Source organism: Galleria mellonella, unplaced genomic scaffold (assembly GCF_026898425.1).
Source record: "Galleria mellonella isolate WM207_F2 unplaced genomic scaffold, CSIRO_AGI_GalMel_v1 utg32, whole genome shotgun sequence".
Classification (NCBI taxonomy): Eukaryota; Metazoa; Arthropoda; class Insecta; order Lepidoptera; family Pyralidae; genus Galleria; species Galleria mellonella.
In genome coordinates, this window is record NW_026442075.1 from 5,412,949 (window position 1) to 5,435,204 (window position 22,256).

Below are 22,256 nucleotides of genomic sequence, written 5' to 3' on the forward strand. Positions count from 1 at the left end.
TAAGAAATAAAATCATAATTGCTGTAGTAATATGAACTGATCATCATATATATATATATATACTTGTTTCATTCGTTGTTTTTTAGTTTATTATTAGCTAGTACCTTACATTTCCTATTTCAACTCCTGTTTATTTTATAAACTTTTTTGTGAGGTTGTCACGACTCGAGTATAAAGTAACCCTATTAGATTCTTTCCTGGGCCGCCGCAGTACGTGTGAGGGTAAAATAGGTTTTGCAATGCGTTCCAATTTCAGGGACTTATATTAGAATTTATAACTATTATTATATGACAGCAAAATAAACCAACCACTAATTATATTGATTTAATACTAGGTCAATACCAACAGTTTAAAAGTTAATTAATTGACAAGCCATTTTTAATACATTGATGCTTAAAAATTTATTTCTAATAAAGTATAGTGTAGTCAAATAACTTACTTTTTAAATTATGTTAACAATAAATATAAATTACTAGATATTTTCTTTGTAAAATTACTGCAAAAGTAATCAAGGATTCTACCTCTAATTTTAGAATATTCATTTTTTAGTTTTCCAATAGGTTTATATTCAAGCGAGATTCAAATACCACGTCTTTCCTTTACCTCGTAAATTTCTATCCAGAACGTTAGTTACTCTAAAATAATAAGTTATTTTAATTTGATAAGACTAGTTATTATCCCATAATAAATCTTATATTTACCTAACCTAGATTCGTTGCGAGAATTTCGAGACAAAAAAACCACACCTATTCTATCCTCAATATATCTTTTACGTAGAAAGTGGATTCCAAAATACCTAAGAGAGCATTAAAGAAGAAAATACATCAAATTAATGGCGACAGTACAATAGCGGGTTATACTTACGTTTAGGTAAAGAGGGTAAATTCTGTACCCGTTGTCACTATAACAAAATAATGTGCGGCAAACCCATTAGTGTAGCTCTTATTAGAGCGCCAACGTCTCCTTGGACCGAGACCGAATACTAATAATTAATTAAGTACGTGAAATAACGCCGCTTTGTCATTTGGAGTTGCACCTATATAATAATAATAATTTTTATTTCAGACTACAATTTGGTCCATTTTGTTAGTAATAATTTCCTTACAAACTATGTTAGTGAAAAAAGTGAGCGTACAACTAAAGTAATGCACTCACATGTGATGTGACCCAGCCGACTAGATCAGCATCTGAATGAAATGCCTAATTATAGGCGTGAAATAAAACTCGCTGAAAACTTTTAGAATGTTGTTGGCGCTTGTCCTAACTTGGTATAGCATCATTGCCAGTCCACAGCGGTCCGCAGCTGGAATCAGACTTCTTCTAAGATACTTTACAGTCTTGAGTTTTATGCATACAGTTGTACCCAGCAATTTTATTCAAACCATTTCGCCATCTGTGTAGGGAGTGCTCTATATTACGTTTTCCTTGACATGGTATGTATTTATAAGTTCTGTGACAAATGTGACAAGCTTATTGTCATTTCAATCTACTAAGTGTAAATGTTTTTTTAAACATAATTTTATTTAATTTTTGTCATTGGAATTCATTAACTTGTTTATTTGCCAGATAATGTCGCTGAGTATAATTTGATAAGCTATTTAGAAAATTGATATTGACATGTGAAACTAGTTTCTTAAACTTTATTGTGGCAAGATTACTTTTTTGAAGAAAGGAAAAAAAATGTTTATAAGTAGCTTCTTTGGGCTATAAAAAACATCAAAAAAAAAATCGTGATATGAAAATTTTGGAAAAACAAGATGTATACTATTCTTACACGTACAGTGATTATCGCATTTTTAGGAATGTTTATTATGCTATACATTGCTATGTTTAGGGAGAGTTGGAATTTTACTGGTAGTTTTTAACATTACCAAAAGAGTGTTAGGTGATAAAAATTAATGTGTAAGAGGCACTTCGGTTGTATCGGCATAAATATCTTCTGCATGCGCTCCTATTTCATCATCAGAAATTTCTAGGTTTAACTTTAACTAAAAATAAAATATACCTAGCTCTTTCACTCATAGTAGTCTAAAGAAAAATGCAAAAGAAACATGCAAAAATCATCACCATAGTAAACCATTGTAAACCATATTGTATTATAGATAGGTAAATAATGTATGTAATGTTATTCGTATCTTTATATAGGTAGGTAGTCATACAGTAATGATAATAGTAGTATTTTTTGTGGGAATCGAACCCACAACTTTTTTTGTTGCTTTCGACAACCATTATATCAACGAGGCAGTCAAACATCAGTATACTGCGGCATTGTATAGTTAGAATATACGTTAATAAAAAACACGATAACAACATGCTAATTCTTATAGCAACAACAGCATATATATAAAAATGTGTAAGAACAAATATTTAGGCATGAGTTATTGAAGTCGCTGGCGGAAGACCCAAAAAAAACCAATTTTATAAAATAACTAAATTTAATCATAAAATTAATTGTTACAATAATAGGTGCCTTCAGATCGATCTGTGATCTGTAAGTGAAGTCATATCGAATCAAATACAAAGGAACTGGGTAATTTTGCTGTGGGAATTGAAGTGCTGACTCGACGCAGGTGTCTTTCTCGGTAGCGCCTTCTTGCGTCAAGCTAGGTGGTCCGATCCGTCGCCGTTGAAGGTGTGTCGTAATACTTTACTATAACACATGTGTGTATTTTATAATAAACATTCATAGGGGTACAAACATAAAAATAAAATAAAATTTATCTTATATAAACCTAACCGGCGCATCTTGACAGTTATTTTTCACAACTGACTTAAAATTATGACAGATAAACTACTATTTTTATTTTTGAAGTATAAATAAACATCTAGAAATGTCAAGTATGTAATAAAATTTTTAAATAAAAATAAAATTTATAAAATTTAACCAGAGGGAGACATTGTACAAAAGTCGATTGCTTGGGTACCTCTGTCCCATTCGTGTTTCAACCGTGAAGCAGTTGTGTTAGCATGGCTGTGTTTCGGTTTGAAGGGTGGGATATGGCGTGAATTTACTGGGTACAGAGGAATAACATCTGAGTCCTCAGGAATGGCAACGCATGGGGGGTATCACGGGCGAAACAGTATACTCTGTCATGTCCATGGTACTGCTCATGTTTATAGGTGACGGTTACCACTTTCCATCAGGTGGACCGTCAGCTTGTTTGCCATTCTAAGTTGTATAAAAAAAAATTAAGTTAAAAATTATTTTATAGTGATCGTATATTTTTATAAAGTTGTATGTATGGTATACTATACAAAATTAACATAAGGGTGTATGTTGTATTTTTAACGAAATATATTAGATTATTATTTTAAGTACATGCACTAACATAAAAATTGATTGAAAGTTGTCTAAAATAAATAAGAGATAAATAAAAAAAAACTTTAATAATAGGTATATTACTAAAATAGGTAATTTAGTTTTAAATTACATTGACTATAACAAGTCGACGTAGCGATTCGTAGAATAATAAAATATTAAACTAATTTCACAAAATGGAGTATTCATATTTCTGTAAATGTTTGTCAGACTAACTGAATTTACCGTGTTTATAGTTTACCGCGCAGACTCGAGACACCCTTAATCTCTTTTTTATTTCCCAATACAATTATTGTTCAAGAGTTGAAAGGATTCTTGTGAAAGCACAATTTATTCAGCGAGATTCTTGAAGTCTTCGGAGTAATGAGGTACGTTTGACATTATAATTAAAAATGTACTCATTCTACAATAATATTTACTCCACTGAAGTATATAGATTTCTGTATTTTGAATATTACTTGTATATGTGTTTCATTTGTCCAAATCGGGTTCTTTAACTTTACCAGAGTATATCAATAGCATAGGCGGATTATTATTCCATTTCTATTCTCTTAAAAAGGCGCTATGTGATTTTAAATAGTTAAAAAAAGTACTAGTCTAGAATAGAATGCTTTAAAAATGCTTTCTATGTTAAAAATAAGTTGCTAGTTCACCTTTCTTTATCACCCTAAGATATTATGAGACTACTATGAGAACAAAGTACAATACACCATTGCAAGAGAACGAAAGCTCGAAATAAATCCCTATACCGAGCCGCCTGTCAGCGTCGTAATAGAAAGTTATATTTTTCTGTTATATGAAGAGATCGATGCCCACCATTACGATATGCATGGGATGTCAAGGTTCTAAAAAACTAATTAAATATAAAAATAAGTAATTTTTCATAAAAATTCCTTGTCACAACGTCAGTGATCACTTAGGAGTGAAACTATGTAGACATTCGAAGAAAGAATTTGTCAAGCGGGAAAAGCCGGTGGATTACTAATATTATACATGTAAAAGTTTATAGGTATGTATATATGTTTGAAACTAAATTTGGAACACGGATAGACCATATCCTAACTCAACACATAACATATATATTGATTTATGCGAATAAAACCACGGGAGATGAGTAGGTATTTTATAAAGGATTTTTCTACAGTTTATTTTCATCAGCATACAAATGCACTGTTTGCTAAAATACAGTAGTATGCACTTACCACTTACAAAATTCTCGACTGTGCACGAAGCATCTAACCGAGCGGTTATGATGAATCGTTTCGTTCTCTCACTTTGATTTATACTTAGCTATATTTTACTATGAAATATCACTGGAAGAAGTATTTACTTTTCTTATATTGCAATTTTATATGCATAGTTAATGCTCAAATAAGTGTTGCTGTGTTTTATTTTAAAACAAGAAGTACCAAAGGAAATTCTTTGTTGCAGGCAAATTTATAATGTTAAGCACGTAATAGTTAAAATGGGGCATATCTCTCAAAAGGAACTGATTAATTTCTTGATTTCAGTTTTTATATTATATTAATGTAGTACTCGTAATTTGTTTATTTATGATCATCAATTACACTATAAAGCTATATTTAAGGCACCTGATTATTAGGTAATATTTCAATATTTAAATTTTTAGACTAAATAGTTACTAAAACGTTTATATTTTTTTAGAATGTGACTGGTAATATTGTATTCTTACAAATATTATAAATGTTTGTTTTTTATAAGTATTTGTTAACACTTGGCGTTAATAATTACAAGTTTGGTATACACATAATGGTTTAAATGAAAAAGGATATAAAAATAGGCTATTTATTTATATATTGATCGACCGGGATGTCAACAGTTGTGGGTTAAAAATAATGATATATAAATATATATCAATGCAGACGTACAATATTATCAGTCTTATACAAGCACCCTCATAATTAAATTTTATACCATTAAGGAATAACAAATTGATAATGCCGATATTATTAAGTGATCAAACCATAATATCTAACTTTACTTTTGTCTGTAGCAGAAATAAAAAGCATACCCAGCGGGACACATTTGCGCTTCGCTTCCACTTCGAATATTCATCGTAATCCCAGAGCGCAAGTTGGAGCAATTTTAACATCTCTAAAATACATTTTTTTATATTTAGACAAGAATTTACGTTAAAGTGGGTTGTTTTAAAATATTATAAAAGTCATATAAAAAGTTTAGTTCTGGAGATATTATAAATAGAAACATTTAAAAGCCGATAGCTTACAAGCAACTCCTCTCGTGTTGCAGGTACTTATGGACGACGGTAGCCGATTCCATAAGGTGAGCCGTCAACTCGTTTGCCTCCCTAACAATAAAAAAGCAACTATTTTACGATACACAGCGTTTTACGATAAATATATGTCTTGTGATTTTTAAATAGAAAATAAATTAAATCTGATATACTTTGCAACAGTGTTTTTCACAAGAGTTTATTTTTATAGGTCCGAACGACAAGCATGCAAACACTGCGTGACCGACGGCAGTATTTCGTAGTACTTAATTACTTCGCGGTGACTTTATCTTTTTTCTCTGTAGTGTTATTTTTTACTATCGATGAACATTAAATTACGAAATTAGCAGATTAAATAGCTTTAAACTTTATAATGGTTGAAATAAATGTGTTTCGCTACAATATACATGGCGGGTATTGTAACAGCGAATAGTTTATCGATCTCGCTGTGCAATTGACATATTTCGGAAACTCGGGAAACATTTTGTTGTGTTGGAGTTCCATAGTGCACTGTTTGTCTCTTAGTCTTTTTGCTATTTTTTCAAATTCAATTTTGCAGAAAGTATTGTTTTCTTTTTATCTTTATTATTGATCGGTATTTTATTTTAGGTACTACGTGTATTATAAACTCAAAGGTTTGTGAAAATGTATAAAGGTAGAGATGTTTTTTATTTTTTTGCAAAAACGGTTTTGAATGTAATTTGTTACACGGATATTACTATCATCATCATATCAGACATTAACTCTCCACTGTTGAACATAGTTCTCCCTCATACCAAACTACTGGCGGAACCTCCCTTGATTTTGTCAGTAGTTGCTCACAGGCGGGTTGGCAACCGCAGTTGCCACCCGCCTGTGAAGGCGTCGGCGGGTTGGCAATCGCAGTGTGCCAACAAAAATATTTTATATGTTATATAGATTGATTTATGCGGGTGAAGCCACGGGGTACAGCTCGAAGGTATATTAATATAATAATTAATATTTATGCAATTATTTAAAGATTATTATCATTTATCTGTACCTCGTTTTATTTTGTTCTTCTTGCCTCGATTCTATAGCTCGTTATAAGACGGAAATCTATCTCATAAAATTTATCAACAATTTATTGTTACATGAATATTAAAAATATTTTATGGTTTATTGTACCATCAGAGAATGCTAGTTGACATCTACGTGCATGTGGCTTGGCGATGCGCCACGTATTTGTTAAAAACTTGCAACGTTGTGAATGCGATGCATAGATATAAAACTTTGAATTTTGAATGTATGTTTGGGTTTCTTTAAAATAATTATCAATCGCTTCGTGCTTCGAAGTGTATATAAAGCCTTTATTCTGTATGCCATGTAGAGGTATACGTGTGAAACTCTTAACTTCAGAGGGCGATACCCTCACTCGAGTAGTAATAATAACTGAATTAATGTTTGTACCATTTTATTCAGATACGTCACATTACAAAATTTACGTTTATACAAGTTATTCTATAGATTTTTATTTTCCATTTTGTTGTTACTTTTGACATCAAAAAGAAAGAGGTTCTCAATTCGGTTGTATTTTTTTTATCTCATAACTCTAACAATTATAAACCGAAAAAGAATTATCCAAATTTGTTTTATTTCAAAGTGATACATTACTTATAGATTAGCCCCATGGGAATGTTATCAAAATTGGCTCAGTAGTTTAGTTTTGAAATCAAAATAACTGGTTTAGCCACAACTGAAACTGTTTTTTTTGAGAAACAATCTTAAAATTATTATTATATCTTATATAATGATAAATTTTATTATTCTTTTTAATCGACTAAATAAAACGCCGACACTCGCTTGTAAGTAATGTTCAGTGAAGCCGTAAAGGTAATTCTCAATAGGCACGGAAAAAGGTCTTTTCTTACTTAGTCAAGCATTTAGCTCGAAGAGTCTCAATTCTCTGGAGTATCGCATTATGAGCAATGTATCTTCCAGCAACATATAACCAACAAAACAGTTTAAAACTAGTCGAATTTTATTAAATATAAACAACAACATATTTTGATTACACATTATCACGCAAGTTGTTATAGTGATTATATTCTATTCTTTCTATATTTAGTAATTATATTCTTTGACTTATTACACTCTTTTATTATTAAAGTAAACTCGGAGCGCTCTAAAGTTGCCAAGACAAAAACATTATTAATTGCTCAATTCACACATTGAAGAATTTTGTATGTTGTTCTTGTGTAAATATTTTGGTTTAAGTCTATCTTTATATTCTAAATATAATATTTCAATAGCAATACTTTGAACATAATTACTATTTAACTGCTCGAAAATATGTATGACAATTTTGTCAAAATTTGAAATATAACTTTTGGGAATAAATTAATGTAAATGCTTATTTAGATTGACATTTTCCCAACTGTAAAATTGTCTAAGGAATAATATTGATTTAAGAAAATTGTTATAGAGTATTAAGACAAACTCAGTGATCGAAAAATTATAAAGTATACAAGCGTATGTATACGTATGCTATGATTCTATGCATATCAATTCCAAAAAAGTATTAGGTAAAATTTACGCGACTTAATGATTAATCAATATGAGAAGATTTAATCAGTGATAATAATCAAACAGGGTCGAAGCATTCATTTATTTCTTATTTAAGTGTTATGTTGTTGTCAGTGGAACTCCTGCCATTCACTACGACTTTTGGTAAGTTTTATTACTTCTTGATACGACACGTCATCAACTTTTTAGGAGTGACAGAAGTATCCTAAAAGCATCATATGTTTGCACGAAGACGTTCGAAAAAGTAGGAAGAAATGCTTATCATTGCGACATCCTATTATAGATCGGTCTTCTTTGTTAAGAAAATAAAAGTAGGAAAGCAAATAAAAAATAAAAACTCATTCACCGTTACGATACTTGTCTAAAGTAGCTAACAACATTCAAAAGTTTCAGAACGTGCAGCTACTAACTACATTTACAATTCTATAGGTTACTTTTGTTCAATTCTAGACGTTTAAGCTTCCGTTTCCGCTTACATCATGTCCACACCACACAAATTTATATAATACAACGCGTACCGTATCCCTCAATCATATTACATAATGCCCATAACCGGCGGCAATGCTATGTGTATGCAAATTTGCTTGCATATTGCAGATTCGTGCCGCAATGCTGTCTTTAGTATTTCCCAAGGGCATATCTGAATTATGTCTGCTGTAACTAGAACAACAAATAATCGTTAAGTGAAAACGTCCAATTTCTCAGCGAGTTTGTTGTACAGTTGGAAATATAAAATAACTGAAGATTTATCAATAAATATTGTATCTTATCGTAAAGTAAGAGGGTTTATTATTACAGTTTTTGAGCTATTCGCTATATAGGCCTGATCTTCAGCACTGCGTTGATTCCCCTCTTCGTGTAAGTTTTGTACAGATGGATACTATTTACGACGTCACTTGTTTGTTTTTATTTCTGTATATGTAATATAACTTTCACCAGAAACTAATAATTATAATCACTAACTATTGAATTAATTTTCATATACTTACTAAAGTTAGTTTACATAATAATCAGAATGTATACTGTATGCAAGTATGCGTACTATGTATTGTTTGACACAATACGATTTTGTTATTTACAAAAAATGAATTCAAATAACTCCTATTCTCTCATATTTTTACATGTACCCACCGGCATTTCGTATTTAAGAAAAAAAAAAAAGATATTTAAGAGAAAATTATATAAGAAGCAAATTAATATAAGAACAATACAGTTGTATTCTTGCAAATTTATTTTAAAATCTGGTTTATGTTTTATTTCAATACGCCGTATCGAATATCGTAAGTTGTGGGTAAAAACTAGTTATAAACAAGGCATTGTTTAAAAGTGTATTCAAAGGTAATTATTAAGAATTGTGTGCTAAGTGTACAAGAAATCTTTAATATTACTAATGGTGGTATATAACGATAATTTAAAAGATATATTTGGAGTGAAATTATTTTCATAATGGTTATTATAAAAGCAATGATTTATTAACGGGACGATTAATAAACAAGAATAATTAAATATCATAAATTTCGACAAGAGATCATTGTTGCGATTCTTAGCAAGCTCTCAAGGAAATGAATTTTCATAATTTCTCCGCAGTTATTTGTCTGGTTTCTCATATTACTGAGATTTTAAGTTATATACTGACCTCATAATTTTAAATATAATACCAAATTATATAGTTTACTAAATTACATTGAAGACAGAAATACGAAGCAAAATAATTTTTCGCGTATACGTTTAACCATAAATAACAAATGTTTGAACAAACATAACAACTGTTTATAAAACTCAGTTATATTATTTTTGGTTTCAGAAATACACAAAGTAAAATAGGTAGAACGATTTTGAACAAACATAGCATTTTGAGGCAATAACCTCCTCTTTACTTTTCTCAACGTAAAGCGGCGAATACTATGGTAGCACTACTGGTATAGTATATACGTACTTGTATCAATTTCCTTGAGCCTCAAAGGACAAATCCGAGACATTTTTGCAAAACTCAACAAGATACCAGAATAGTTTTGCTTGTAAAATGCTCTACTTCAATTTTCATGGTATTTTCTATTGTTTTCTTCTGTGCTGCAAACATAAATATATATATTGTTTGCGTTTAATTTGGTATGTTTACCCGAGGTCCTGCTAGACGTGCTTGAAAACGGTGTATTTGTTTTTGATTGGCCTATTTCTTTACGAGTCCGTTATATATTAAATACAATGTGGAGGCAATTTGTTTTATATTTATGTTTGGTGGTTTTGTTCTATTAATTATTCATTAGAGTTTTTTTTGTTCACAGTTGATCGTATATAGTACTTAATAGTATATACACAGAGCTTTACATAATGATGGAAAATTTGGAAACAAATTGATTGCTTATAAAAAGAAAATGGTCCATATTATTATATAACAATACTTTAATAGAAATAAAATATTTCACTATTTTATAAAATACTTTTTAGGTCACATAAAATAATAATAATAAAAAGTGCCATAGAATCACACTAATTATTTTCTTGGTGCTCAAACTAGGATACTCCATATTATGACGAAATAGGCAATAAATATTTGTAGGTATAATCCAGAATATTCATACCTGAGCCAATTCAGAAAAGTCCATTTCCTAAATTAGCCCGATCGAAAATCGATCCCGAGAACTCATTTACGCAAAACAACGTGCCACGGAGGTCGTTAATTGTCGATATAATTTTAATGAGAATTTTCGTTATCTATTATTTGAAGGATACTGGTAAATAATAATTATAAATCTCATTTAGCTTCAAGGATTAACAATATTTCTCGGTAGACATTGGCACGCGCTCATAGCTGTTGACACGCCAGAGATCGACAAAAGACAATGACAACTGCAGTTGGCTGTAGCCTTTTGTCAATTGGCCTATAAATGTTTCTACGTTATAATGTAACACTGTCCGGTGTTAAGTCCGCCAAATGTATTATACATAGAATTTTATTGTGCATTAAAGTTTAAATAAATAAATATAATGATCAACTTTTGAATAATCTCAACGAAAATCAAAACCTGGTCAATTAGTTCACCCTTATGCATATGGCCGTGTGGTCCCGGCATAGAATAGGCCACCCCTTCCTTTCCCGTGGGTGTCGTAAAACTCGACTAAGGGATAGCGAGAGATGGGATCTCTAAAGCCTGACTGTGGTTGCCAATCCACCCTCCAAGTTGGCAACTACTGGCAAAACTCCCCAAGGGGAAGGCTTATGTTCAGCAGTGGATGGTTAAGGCCTGATATGATATGATGATATGCACGTAGCAGTCTTATCTATTACATTCATTATGTTAATTGAATGAGAGTCGCTCATATGTAATTGGCATGTTCTTCCTGTGGCATAACTTATGTGCAAGTGACGCTGTTTAATAACGCTAGCTTCTAGTTTATTGTATTAATTGCCTTTTAACTGACTGAATAATGTAACTTAATATATAAAAGAACCGAGCTAGCTATACATAAATAAATCTGAAAGTAAAAGTAGTAAGTAGCTACTAATTTAGTCACGTACAGTGATAGTACATATATAAATCAAAAATATAATTTATATTTATGTTAAAAACCATAATATAACTATTATGTTTATTTTTGTTCAAAGAAAATCGAATTTGATGTCTTATAAGTATGTATTTATATCTGAAAGGCCTTTCATGGTTGTAGTGTTATTAAAAGTGAGTAAAAAATATTTTCCTTATCTCGGTTCGATATTCGCGTTCCAAGCATGTTTTTTTTTTTTCTACTAGTCGAATCTTTTTCTTTTCTATTGTTTATTGTTACGCTGTTGGAAGCCATGCCACAATAGTGGCAACAAAATATATTGTATTTTATAACTTGCACAATCATCACCCCAACAAAACTTGTTGATCATAACAGTAATACAATATGTGAAGTAGATAGAATCCATTGAAAAATTATATAAGGTAATATGACTATTTTTAATGATTATTAAGAATTCAAAGATACGAGATTTAGATAGCTTGTAGTCTATGGCCGTTTGCAGCTCAAAGACTACCAACGCGCGTGACAAATTTTATAACGTTTGTGTAAAATGTTTAAAGATTGGAAATAAATTAATAAATAAACTACTTTCATATTTATTTATTACTAGGTACTTGTAAATCTTTATAGATATAGTAAGGATTTACAATATTATTTAATAAAATATCAATAGATATTTACAATTAATGCATAATCTATATTAATTATAAGATACATAGTAAAGGGCAACAGAACACCTGATCGAAGGTTCATTTCTTGGCTCAGAAATTTTGGAAAGTAGTTCGGAATAAGTATCAGGTCCCTTTTTCAGGCAGCAGTCTTAGAATTTAGAATAGCCCAGATGGTCGCTGACCTCCGATAAGAGATGACACGAGAAGGATAACAAGAAAGAGACGCAACATATCAATAGTAGATTGAAAGTACTAAATCCTGTATATCAAGAATTTGTAAATATAATTTGATTAAAAGATTATCATCATTATTATACTCCCTAAAAGTAGGCGTATAGAACTCAGTTTTAGAAGTTTTCATTTCTGTACACCGCATGTTAATTTATCGTCACGCAAAACGATTGCGATTACAAAACGTCTTGCTCTCATGTCATCTCATTTTCATACGTCACTCGCAGACATAAATCGTCCCCTTTATCATTGACATTCAAAAATAATAAGATTGTCTTCATTACTCCAATATTGAAATTCTTGGTACACGATTTACTTATTTATCATTAAGAAGAAATCAATGTGAATTCCCTTTCAAATATTAAAATTGAAGTAAACACATTAATGAAGGGTAATGCCGGCAAACTGTGAGTCGGTGTTTATAAATAAAAACAAAATGTTGTTTACTGTTATAGGTATCGATATCACTTGAAAATGGCTTTTTAATTGTTCGTAAAAGGAAAAAAAATTGAATTTGGACAGCACAACGTCTGTCGAATAGTACAAAGTGAATGATCTAATTATTACGACACATTGAATGATAGAATACACAAAAAAGTGTATATGTATAAGTTCTTATTATGTATTATTTTTGTAACCTCTTGGTATTTTAATTAACTAGCTGTATCCCGCGGCTTCACGCGCATGAATCAAAATATAAAGTATTCTATATACTAAGGATATAACCTACCCATTTACCAAATTTCATTCAAATCAATTCAGTAATTTTTTATTGGAAGTGTATCAAACATCCATTCATCGTTACAAACTTTCACATTTATTATATTAATAAGATTATTGCTATAAAATTATTTAATACTATTTTTTACCCGCAATTTTGTATAAGTGGATTTTAAAGGTAGGTAACCACTTCTAAATGGCGTATGAAAATATTTTTTTTTTACGATATTTTAAGTTAGAAATTTCTTCAGGAATACAGTATACAATATGAAAATCTGAACAAACATTCATTCATTGGCTTTGATTCCTTTTTACTTATTAAAATCTTAACATAATGTTTTTATTAAATCTCTTGTTATATAATATTATTTAGTTATAATTTTATTATATAGATACATTATATAGGCATATTTTAAAATAACATAAAAGATAAAGTACATAGTAACAAATAATAATTTGATAAGAATTAAGTTTTTAAGAGTGTTTTGCTTCCTATGATAAAGTTACGTTCTTATACATATCTCACAACTATAAGAATGTAACTTTATTGTTACAAGATCACTTAAGAATAAGAGCATCGCAAAACAATTGCATCAAAAGTAAAATAAGAACACTTTAACAAATACGAGTAATAATTGGACAAAGATTAAGTTTGTTAAGATGCGGTTCTGCTCCCGGCATTAAAAAACAACGCTGTTGAAATCCGGCTGCAAATACTGCTAACAGACGAAGAAGAGCACGCCGCCGGCACTTTTCTCGTAATCTAAGAGTTCTAAATATAGAGTGATAAATTAAAATAAAATTAATGTGCCTTTCACTTATGTCTCATCATCAACTACTACATTGTCCACTGCTGAACGTCAATCTCCTGCTTAAACTGTCACAAGAAAATCTTGAGCTACCTTCATTCACTGGGTTCTTTCAACATTTAGTCTAGTATATGCCAACTCTATTTTCACAATAGTTGACGTAGACTTTGAAGAGATATCTAACAGTACAGACACGGATGAGTTTTCCGAATTTATTTGTATATTACACAACAATTTTATTGTTGACATTTCAATTCCACTTTGAAATAAATTATTTCGACGTTTCGACTGGTTATACCGGCCGTGGTCACAAGTAGTAATTCAGGCAAATTATCATAATTTATCTAAATGATCCCATTAAGTCAAGTCCCTTGTAAAACATGAAACATACAGGGCGAACTTCTCAAAGCTAATACAGTTGGTATTGTCATCATCATTATCATCATTTCAGCCACTATTCGTCCATTGCTGGACATAAGCCTCCTATACAGACTACCATAGAGAACGGTCCTGAGCCACCTGCATTCACTGACTCCCTGCAATGCATTTTAGGTCGTCACTCCATCAAGTGGGGGAAGGGGTCGTCCTACACTGCGTTTGGCTCAACCTGCCTACGCGGTCGCCACTCAAGAACTTTTATTTCCCATCGGTTGTCAGTTCTTCGAGCTACGTTGATAACTTGATATTGCATTGTAATATAATTATAACATGCTGTACATTTAGTTATGATAGATATTTGATTTCAGAAATGCATGAAAATCTCAAAACCTACCATATTTACCTGAACGTACATACTTGTCGGTAATTGACTGGAAATCTGTTAAAGAGAAAACTCGATCAACTCAGAGTGAAATTTTCATTTGTATCATTTTTTTTACGGAACATTTGCAGTTTTCTTCCTAATGTACCTATCAAGCCTTGAAAAATGGTAACGTTTTCGCGAGAGCAGCGCATCGTCTTTTTCCTCCTTCCTGTTAATTTACTCGACTATTCATCATATTTCGTACGTTGCCGGCCCAAATTGAAGCAACAAATGTTTTCTTTTAACCAAATATGCTTGAATACGATAATCCGGTTAGCCTGACGGTTATGAGTAATATTACGAAGCTCGTCATTTAAATTTCATAAAAATTGTATAACGTCATTGTTAAAATACCAATTATAAAAAAAAAGCTCATGTATAATATGCGAGTTACGTTATAAATTTTTTTTTAGAAATTTATAAAGCACTAGCTTTATTAATAATCTAAACTAATACTACTGAGTACTAAACTAGCTGGTTTCCTATTTTCTTACGAGTGAGTTGAAATATCTTGAGTTTTATTTTAATAGATAAAAAATGTATATCTTTAAATGAATAAGTACTTCAAGCAGCTACAAGAGAATTAAATGAATATTGCGAAAATAATATAAACCGCTTAAAATAAACATTAGTAATTATTGTTTATTTTAATAATAATAAACTATATAATATTAATATCGATTTGTCCTTGCACATGGATTATAAAAGTATTGAATATCGGTATAGAATTGTATACTCCGATTTTTGCCTTACCTTTAGAATAGAGTTACTGAAGAAAAAGATTTTTCGACGAAGAAAAAGCTATTTCCGTCTACGCTCATGCCATGAAATAGTTACAAGTAAAATTCTAAAATTTTCGATATATTTCCGTCCAATATTTTCTCAGATATTGTGTATGTATACAGGTGGAGAAAATTTGTCTGAGAATGGATAGAAGTAGGTATTTGATTCACAATTGACTGCTACAGATCATGTTTCTATTTAGACTTACTGAATCTGTTGGATCTTTTCCATCTTTTAAGGCACATACTTAGACAGTTTCTATTAATTTATTAAAATCAATGTGGTGCAGTGCTACCTATGAATTTATAGTTTTTTTTTATAAGATAGATTGTTTAGTAGTTTAAACCTATTATTAAAAATTACAGTAATTTCTTTTTTGGTTTGCTGTATGAGTGAATGAATAACTCTTGGCATTTTAACATTTCTACACCTAGCAGTATTGCATCTAGCTTCTGTACGTGGGTCTCCAACATACAAAAGGTAGATGTATTAGCTCTGACAGCAGACACATATACACAGCAGACGCAATGCTGCTAGGTGTAGAAATGTAAAAATACCAAGAGTTCTTTACTTATCATTCTGTTAATCAGAAAGAGCAACAGAGTCTCTTGGGAAAAAGGTATAAATTAAAAAAGTCGTCTTATATAGCAGGCAAATAACATCTATCATTAGTTTGGATTTACGAGCAGTATCTTTATACAGTATTTCACTGAAATCAACAAAACTAAAATAAAACAATTTTAGCCAGTTTTTAAAAATTGACAATGTTCAGTAAATAGGTTAAATTTACATTTTGTTTATTAAAATCCATACTATACATGTTTTGCCAAATATCCGTCATACATACTTGTACTTGTCTGCGTGCCTTAACTGAAATACCAAAAGGATATCTTCCTTTCTTTAGTTTTGGTAAAAATGTTAGGTTGTTAGTTATATTCAACAAAGTCTTACTGATATATATTTTTTTTACAAGCAAGCGTACTGGAGACAAAAAAATTCAGCCAACTTAAAGTTTTGTAGCGCTAGCGGCAAAACTTTCTAACCTCAATATCAGGTCAAGAAAAGAGATCGAAAACGGCTGATATTTCAACGGAGATGCAAATACTATTTCATTTCCTGGTTCCAAACATATTTTTCTTATGAAACTTATTAAATAACTAGTATGACTTCGGATTGTTATTATCAGTCCAGATTTTTAAATGTATCTTTTTTTAATTCATTCTCATACGTTTGAATCTAAATGGTCATTTACAATGCGGTTTTAAAGGAATTTTCCTCCGCGAATGCTCCAGCTGTGGAATGAATTTCATACCGAGACATTCTTCAAAAATAGTGTATTAAGATTTCTCCAGGGTCGGCAACGCTCACGTGACACCCTAGGAGTATTGCAGGTGTCCATAGGCTACAGTAATTGTTTATCATTAGATGGGCTATATTCGTTTCCACCATCATGGGAAAATGTATATCCAATAGTAAGTAATAAGACGATACGAAGTCGCGGGTAAAAGTTAGTCTGCAAATAGTCTACAAATAAATGAATTGAGATGTACATTTTCATTAACTAAAGAAGGTAATATATGTAATCATGAAATAGTTACAAGTTCAAATAGTTTCAGCCCTTTCAATATGAGCCCTTTAGATCTTCAAACAGAAATTTGTTCGGCTGCCTGAAAGGACATTAACTCAATGAGTTCCCAGAAAATAAAAAAAAAAATGTTAGTTAAATTAATTCGCATTGTGTTGGTCTGCGTAAGACATTACTTTATACAAATACATGTAATGTGAAAGTGAGTTTTGTATTTGTTTTTTACCGCTAAACCCTATCGTCATTAAATTTGGCAGAACGTAGTATTTGGGTTAGTAAAGAATATTATATTATTTAATCTCGCTTTACCAACATAATGCTATAACGTGGACGTAATGTCGGAGAAAAGTAGTAGGCATTTTTGTAAAAACGTAATTCCTATTTTTATATTTTTCGATTCTTTAAAAATTATATATAATTTATATTAAGGTGACCGAATTCGCCCTTAGAGTATTTATATAATGCTTATTTTAACTAACCTTTGATAATAATTTAAGGGCAACTTCGGTCAGGTTCACGTCATCGTTATTTTATTGCTGATATAAGTCTACGTCTTATAGCAATAGTCTTAAAGTTAAAAACAAGTAGTTAATTACTTGTATTTCAACATATTCATTACCTTCAAATATATTTATAATTTGGTAATGTATATATATTATCGACATGACCATAAAAATAAAAAAAGAAATGTGTTATAAATTGGTGATTACTTAAATATTTGTGATTACTGAAATGAAAAATTGTTTATTGCCTAATAATGCTTTGATTGAAGATACTAGCACTTTTTATTTATTGGAAAATTATAGAAAATTTTCCATCCATTCATCTGTAAGAATGTATAAGAATAACTATTTATTATTGTAGACTTTCGATTGCTCATGCGAATTTTGTTATGTTTTCAAATATGTTAATATGTAATATTAAGTTTTGAGTTTGATTTTGTTCGCATGATCGACATAACGTAGGTAAAAAAGCAAAAATTTGGTAAATATAAGAGCGTAAAGACCGAATAATAAAGAAGAATAAATACATTATTATTTATAATATTTAATATATAAATATGTTACTGTAGGGTAATTGGTTTTCATAGTAATTTAACTACGTAATCCTAACTTTACATATATTTATGATATATTCTTTAGCAATATAAAGGTTGTAAGCCTCTTAGTAATAAAGAGACAGCACAAGTACTCACAGTTCATTTATTTTAAATATCATACTATTAATCATATATTTACTTATTTTATCTTGTATATGAGATATAATAAATAATATAACATAAATACCCAAGATCTGTTAATCCATTGACACTTATTTAACTATAGCTTCTTTAGGACTTCCATCAATAATAATTGTGATATATTTTATATAATGACCACGTGGTTTACTATACTTGTTCACTCTTGATACGCGAGATAGCTCCGCTCTATTCAATGGTTGGACAAGAAGTACCGAATTTGTCGAATTCGAGTAAACAAGTCAGCGAGACCACGTCTTCTTATAATCTTATTATTTTTATTCAAGTATCATAATAATAAATAATTATAAAATCAATTAAAATATAAATTAGTGTTTTATATACATTACAAGAATAATTTATTACAAAATCTGCTATAATAACAATTTTAATATTTTATTACATTTAAAGTAGTTAGTTTGATTTTTATTAATAAATGTAGATACACATTCTGACACAAAATATTTAAGAAAATTTATGTTATTTTTAAATAAATATCTAACAATCGCATATGGCATGTATAAGTACACATCTATAATTAAATATATATTATGTAAAAAATATCTGATAAGTCTTTATATATTTGGAAATAATGAATTTGGAGTCAACGCAGTATTTTCATTTTTAATTAATTAGCCAAAGCGAAACGGTTTTTTATACATAATATGTTGTTGTGTGTTTCATGGTTCTCTCTATTATAAATCGATTTTAATGAGGGGAATGAATTTGCTACTATAAATATATACCTACTTATGATATATTCGAATTTGTTTGCTTTTTATTGTTTATTAGTAGTTTATTCAATCTGTAAAGTATTTGATAGGAATGACTAAGGAACACTTTTTTCTGTTACATACTAATAGTTGCACTATATAGTTTCTTCTCTTTATTATTCTAAATCGCGCAACGTCTTTTGAGACTATTTTTCTGTCGTATAGATATTTTTACAAAAAAAATTGTAAGTGCATCTTAATTATACTTTATTTTAGATATATTTTATGTTTTATAATAAACTACATCCGTAAGAAGTCGGTGCGAATCGCTAGTAATGTAATAAATAAGTATAAACTCAGTAGTAAATTTAAATTCAAATATTAAAAGGTATTAATAGGCTAATTATAAATGTAAATACGTTACATTTATTACTAACAAAACCTAATATATCTACATAATATGAAAAACCAAATTACAACAAAATAATATCAATTAACTTAAAAGTGATTCAGCTTTAATAGAAACATTAATAATATATATTTATGTAATAAGCAAGATAAGTTTTTACGCCACTTTTGTAGAATAAACGATTCAAAGTTCTTAATATTATAATATTTGCAGAAATAAAATTTAAAAATTGCGAGAATTTAAGTGTCAATCTTGGGTCTACGGTTAGATTTAAATTCCAACGAATATTGAAAAGAAATCCTTATTATGTTTTCACGAAAGAAATTGAGAAAAAAAGTGAACACAGCCAGATCGTCGCTGCTAATTGAAACGTTGAAAGCCAATTTAAATATTATACTACTCCTACATATTTCTTTTTGACGAAAAGGTAAATCAATAAATACATTTTTTACCATTTAAAGAAGTCAATTTTAACGATTGAGTAAAGAAAAAGATGCACAATAATAACAGCCTATAGAGTCCTTCTCATAGATTACTTGTTAGTAATGGAAAGTAAGCATTGTATCGTATTGCAAAACCTTTATTGTATATTATACTTTGTATATAATGAAAAGATTAAATATACAATGATGGAATTATGCCTTATAAGGATCTCTCACACTTAACCTTTGAGAAGCTGAAAGAAAATTATAGAATATTCGCGGGTAAAAATTGTACAGTTGAAACTTAATAATATCCAATTAAAATTAAACATTTTATTATTATTTCAGCCCTTAACTATTCACTGTTGAACATAAGCTTTCCGTATAAGGAGAGTTTTGCTTGTAGTTGCCATGCTTGGCAATCAGGTTGGCAACTGCAGTTAACTTTTACAGGCTGTTTTAAGAGGAATGCTTCTGCCTATCCTTTTACCACAAGCTCCCTTAGTCGCCTCTTATGACACCCACGAGAAAGGAAGGGGTAGCCTAATCTATGCTGGGACCGACACGGTGAATTTTTACATTTATTATTTAATCAATGAAATAAAACATACTGTTCCATATCTACATTACAATAAATAAGCAATAATAAATTATATATATAATAATAAATAACAATTTCAATAACACCTATATTACAATAATAATAAATAGGTTTTTATTTGTTAGCACTTGGCTGTTTGATCACTTTTTTTACACTATAAAAGTGGTAAGCATACAGCCCATCTGATGGTAAACAATCACTGTAGCCTATGGACGCCAGTAATACTAGAGGTGTCACGTGCGTGTTGCTGACTCTTAAGAAACTTTAATATATCCTTTTTAAAGAAACTCATACTATAATCTCGAAGATAAACCTCACTTGTCATAAAATTTGACATGCATTACATTTACTACATATACTACATACGTAGTATTTGGTGTGGAAAAGATTTTCCATCTTAGTTAATATATCTTGGTCATGCGGACGAAGTCGCGGATAAAACTAGTTACAGAACAAATAACAGAACTACTTACTGTAAATCTTATCAGGACAATTAATATTATGGGAGTAAAATCTCCTCACATAACGGATGGTGCATGACACTATAGAACATTTAAAATTGCTATGGATTCTGAATCTTTCTAAAGAAGTTCTATCCGTCTATTTTATAGTTCGTGTATGTTTAATTTTATAGATCTAGCTAGGCAAATGCTCAGTCGTATACTTTTATATAGCAGTGTAGTTCCGGCATAGAATAGGCCATCTCTTCGTCGTCGAATCGAAAGAGGCGACCAAGGGAGGGCAAAGGTTTGGCATTAGCGTCCCAAGCCTAACTGCGGTTGCCATTCTGGCTGCCAAGCGTGGCAGCTAATGGCAAAACCCCCCAAGAGGGAGGCTTATGTTCAGCAGTAGACAGTTAACGGCTGATATGATGATACTGTTATATCTATACTAATACATGAAACGAAAGAGTTTGTTTGTTTCAACACACTAATCTTTGAAACTACTGATCAGATTTGAAAAATTCTTTTTACATTTGAACATTTCTTGTGAAAGATTATAGGCTATTCAATATCATAACGGGCAAAGCCGAAGAATACAGTTAGTACAGAATAAAACGAAATTATTATTATTAATTTAAGAAAGTTCTTTTTCGGTGAAATCAACCTTTTTTCTCAAATAAACATTAAATAAAAGAGTTAAAACATTTCGGGATTCTCATACTTATGCTACGAGTCTAGCTGTCAAGTAAGTTTGATTCTGAATATTTAATTCATATTCTTCCTTCTTCGAATCCTGAAAATCCTCGCTCATGTTAAACGGCAGTGAGTTGTTCTGGTACTATAAATTTATAATTTGAGTAACTTTGTTCTGAAAAATATGTTAAAGGATTTAAATAAATTTGTCCATTTACTGTGTAGTTTAATCAGTATATTTTATTTTGTAATATTGGTGGGTATATATAAAAACAGTCTTAGTCGAAAACGCTTTGTATTTACAACATATTTTACATAAAAATATTATTTTGAAAGGGAGGATATACTTTTATATATATTTTGTATATATTTTTCTGAAATAGTAATTGCCTTGGGGATGTTCATTTTCTTTATTAAATAAAATAGTTCTAATCAAATAATCAGTTACTTTGATTAGTTTTGTCTTAAAAGTTTATTATTTCAAAGTGGGGTTTCAAATCTAGGATTCGTTG